This window comes from Nannobrachium achirus, assembly GCF_963921795.1.
Source record: "Nannobrachium achirus genome assembly, chromosome: 24".
Lineage (NCBI taxonomy): Eukaryota > Metazoa > Chordata > Actinopteri > Myctophiformes > Myctophidae > Nannobrachium > Nannobrachium achirus.
In genome coordinates, this window is record NC_137831.1 from 2,739,038 (window position 1) to 2,743,914 (window position 4,877).

Here is a 4,877-nt window from a genome sequence, read left to right on the forward strand (position 1 = left end):
GCTCTGAAAGGAGGACCTAAGACTTCCCACCATGCTGATGTGGTGGTGGGACACAAACTGTACTCATTTGGAGGATACTACAACTACCGGAACAACAGGGATCAGATTGAAGTCCACGTCTTCAACACAGTGTCTTTGCGTTGGAGGAAGTTGCCCCCAGTGACAAATGGAGGAGGACAAAGTCCCATTGAGGTTCCCTCCGGGCGATATGGACACACAGCTGTGCTGGTAGAAGAGATTGCCTACATCTGGGGAGGATGGCCTCACTGCAATGTGCTTTATGCCTTTGATTTCGACACCCACAGCTGGTTCAAACCCAATGTATCTGGGTCTATTCCAGAAGCAAGGTCTTACCACTCTGCCTGTGTCCTGGAGAAGGTCATGTATGTGTATGGAGGAGGCACCCAGACTGGCTATACTAATGACATGTACAAGTTGGACACCAACATAATGGTCTGGACTTCAATTAACACCAGAGGAACTCCACCACCTGCTTTATACGGTCACTCTGCCACCATCATGGGGACAAAGATGTTTGTATTTGGGGGCAGGGTGAATGGGGACTTAAACAACAATACTGTGTTTGACACAGAGACCAGCTGCTGGCTGAAGACACCTTCTGCACAGCTTCTACCAGAAAAACGTTACAGTCATTCAGCCTTTGCCTACAATGGAGAGCTGTACATATTTGGCGGCTGGAATGGGAAACAGTACTTCAATGATCTGTGGAAATTCAGTCCAGAGACCTTTTCCTGGAAGCAGGTTGAGGCGAAGGGGAAAGGACCCTGTAGGATGAGTGGGATGTGCTGTTGCATTGTGGGAGATCGTATTATCATCCATGGAGGATACCACAACAACCTCATGTCCCTGTACATCCTAGACTTAAATCCCAGCCTGAAGACGTTATGCAAGCTAGCAGTCACTCAGCATGGTCTGGATGAGTCTGAACTCCCACATGACATCAGGTGGGAACTGGCAACCATGACTACCAACAGCAACACAACAAAATGACAGCCCCACACCACACACATGCAGAGCATGTCTAAGCACACACACTTACGCACGCACGCACGCACACACACACACACACACACACACACACACACACACACACACACACACACACACACACACACACACACACACACACACACACACACACACACACACACACACACACACACACACACACACACACACACACACACACATAAAAGTGGCTTGGAAGCTGATTGGCACTTTTTGGTTTCAGTGGTGGCCGCCATCATTAAATGGTCCATTTTGAGGGCTTAGCGGCAATCTTTGAGCTGGTCATAGGCTACAGTAGATTTGGATTCAGGACGCCTTAACAATTTTAGTGCTAAAACCGAATATGTTCGCTTCTTTTTTTCATTCCAATACTATGTTTTTTTTTGTTATTTCACTTACCCTGAGCTGCTAGTAGCGACGTGGGTGGTCCTGGCTCGTCCATCGCTTTCCAACGAGCCATGCTACATGTTGCAACAATTTATTCCATTGAAAATGGTTTAGAATAAAGTTTAGAGCCCCCCCCCCCCCAAAAAAAAACGCTATTTTTGCAAGACGTATTAAGGTTTACAAAAAACGAAAATTTTCGGTTCCTTTAATAAAATTAATTAAATAATCGGAGGCCTCAACGAAGCCCCGGTGTAGCCCTGGATCCAAGCCGCCTACCAAGCTCTCTTTCCACCGGCCCGTAATCGGATAACGTCACCAAAACGCGCCGCCCAAAACAATACAAAGTCACATCTTTAGAGGTAATTTCTCTGAACTGTGTTCCTAGTGCATCGGAAAAGTTTTTTTTGCGGCTGAATAGCTTCAGATCGGTCTTCTAAAAAATAAAACAGTCGATTGCTAACTGTTAGCTCTCGGCCTCCATTTCACGTTCATAACACTGTATGCAGAAAAAACACAAGCCACTTCTTCGTGGTTAACCGGATGTTACTATGAAGCCTTACGGAGGAATGGCTGGCACTCTAGCGGCCACTTGCGGCCCCTGGCAGTCATCGTGTTAATACCCCTAGGAAACATGTATGCCATAAATTAACACGATTTGCCTTCAGGGTTAAGATTTTTGGAAAACTGACCTAGACTATACCTTGCATGTTGATACCTCGATATCGATACATGTTGTTTACATATTGCCCAGCATACTGTGTATAGGCTAACCTGACTTGATGATAGCAGCAGTGCGTCTGCTTACTATCCATCTGGGATTGCTCCGGCAGACTCGATGTAAGGGGCGGGCCATTTTTTGAAATTGTTTAGCAGGTGATTGGATGGGGCCGTCTGTCTATCACAGTCTGGGAGTGCCAACTCCAACCACTCATATTGGCCTGTCTGCTTGACGTTCCACCCAGAATCCGCCTCCTGGGTTTCCACGTGGTCTGCAATCAGACTCTATTGAGTCAGAGCCGCTCAGAGCCGCTCAGAGCCCGCCCGTAGCTGCCGCTGATTGGTCCGGCCCGGGGCTTTACGAGAGTTATCAACTCTCACCGAGAGAGTTCAGATGGTAAAGTAGGGCGGTAGCCAACGCACTACTGCCACCATCTGACGCAAGTCAGGTTATGTATAGGCTATATCAGTCTATCTCTGTATAGAACCGATGAAACAGTTTTCTGAAAAAATACACACGTTTCTACGGTACAGTATATAAGTGGTTCTCAAACTTCTTGTCAAGGATTACCCCAAATTATATGTACAGTATTTGGCCACCGGCACCAATCTCAAAACGTTTTGTTCCAGGAACATCCAAAAGCAAAGATTTAAGTAAAACTAAAATAGAGGTTAAAACGTAGATAAAAGTAGAAGAAGTGCTGCGTGGATCCGTGAATAAAACAATAAACTGTTGACAGGTGCTCTTTGGAGAGGGTATATGAATCTTAGGACAAAAATTATTCTAGTTCCATTCCATGGTATCAAAAACTGTGCAGGGGTGAGGTGGGGAACTAAGAGAGGATCCAAGGTGAGGTGGGGAACTAAGAGAGGATCCAAGGTGAGGTGGGGAACTAAGAGAGGATCCAAGGTGAGGTGGGGAACTAAGAGAGGATCCAAGGTGAGGTGGGGAACTAAGAGAGGATCCAAGGTGAGGTGGGGAACTAAGAGAGGATCCAAGGTGAGGTGGGGAACTAAGAGAGGATCCAAGGTGAGGTGGGGAACTAAGAGAGGATCCAAGGCAGCTCTGTTCAGTTCAAAGTAGAAAACACATTTATTTTAGCTCATGGCAGCAGGATTAAAAAGAAAAAAACACGACTGACGCGTTTCGGCCACTAGTGGCCTTCATCAGGGTTTGATGCTTGATACCATGGAATGGAACTATAATATTTTTTGTCCTTTGGTTAAAACATGCCTGCTCTGTGTCTGCTTCTAGTACATTTTATCGCTTTGTTCACGAGTCACGAGTGAGAGGGAGGATTAAACACGGGAGATCAGCCGGAGAACCAGAGCTGGCATGGGAACAGCACGGCTTTCTCTGGTACCTGCACCGTGCAGGGACGTGCTGGCCATTGGGAAAAGCGGGACAACTCCCGAACGGCCGGTTCATTCCTAATGGCCGGTCCAGGCCGGCCATTAGGAAAAAAAATAAAACAAAATGTTGGCCTTTGTTCCATTTTGGGGGCTGGGTGGCCAACAAAGTAAATTTGTAATTTTCTTCGCAAACAGAAAACGATACATGTATGGGTGAGCATTCATGTTAGTCGGAGGCCTTAGGGTTTTTTTTTTCTCGTGCTAATCAGTCTAAAAGCGCCAAATTTTGCACAGATGTAGCCCAGGGCATGCTCTAATGATATAGCTAGGGCGCCCGAGTCGGCGACCTTCGGGGTCGCCACAGCTCCAGAAAACACCCACAAAACTCTGAAAAGTGATGACTCATCACTTTTCATCACTAAACCATCATTTTCTGGGGCCATGTGTAACCCAAGGAATGTTTTTTGTGCAAAACAAATGATTGCAATGGATTCAGCATCATGACAAACCCCTAGTTAGACCCCTCACATCCCACTTAAATACCCAGGAAAAAAATGTTTTTTCTGGGTATTTTCCTCCTGTATAGAAAGTCGATGGGAGCCCAACTTGATCTGGCCGCTGTGGTGACCCCGAATGTCGCAGACTCGGGCGCCCTAGCTAAATCATTAGAGCATGCCCTGGGCTACATCTGTGCAAAATGTGGCGCTTTTAGACTAATTAGCACGAAATTACCATGTAATCTCCCTAACGCCCCGACTATAAGACAATAATTTGATTTCAATAAAATGACCCCCATTGTTTCCGGACCCGAATGCATTTGGGTCCCCATCCGGAATAAATGGGGATACATTTACTATAATGACATTTCTGTCTTTGGAATGCAACGAATAAAAAAATATATTATTGAATTCAAGTCTCCATGGCATGAATAATCAATAGCAAAACAGTCATTTTGGGGGTGAACTGCTCCTTTAAGTCACTTCAACGCTGCATAATATCCACACAGTGTGTGGGTGTAATCATGTGAGTCTAGCCTCTTAAACCCTCTTCCTTAGTTGACTGGGATCCACCAGGGCTCTGTACTAGTATGGATGAATCTAAATGTCATCATGCAATGACATCACAACATTGTCATCACAACCAATGTACTTGTCTTAAAAGCAAACGTCCAATAAACCAAATGTCATTCAACAAATATTCCAGCTGTGTAAACTGTTCTTTAACAACCTGTAAATTATTAGTTGGTCTGATTCACGGTGCTGCTCGTTTGAGGAAATGTTTCACTGGACAATAGCTCTGAAAGGAGGACCTAAGACTTCCCACCATGCTGATGTGGTGGTCGGACACAAACTGTACTCATTTGGAGGATACTACAACTACCGGAACAACAG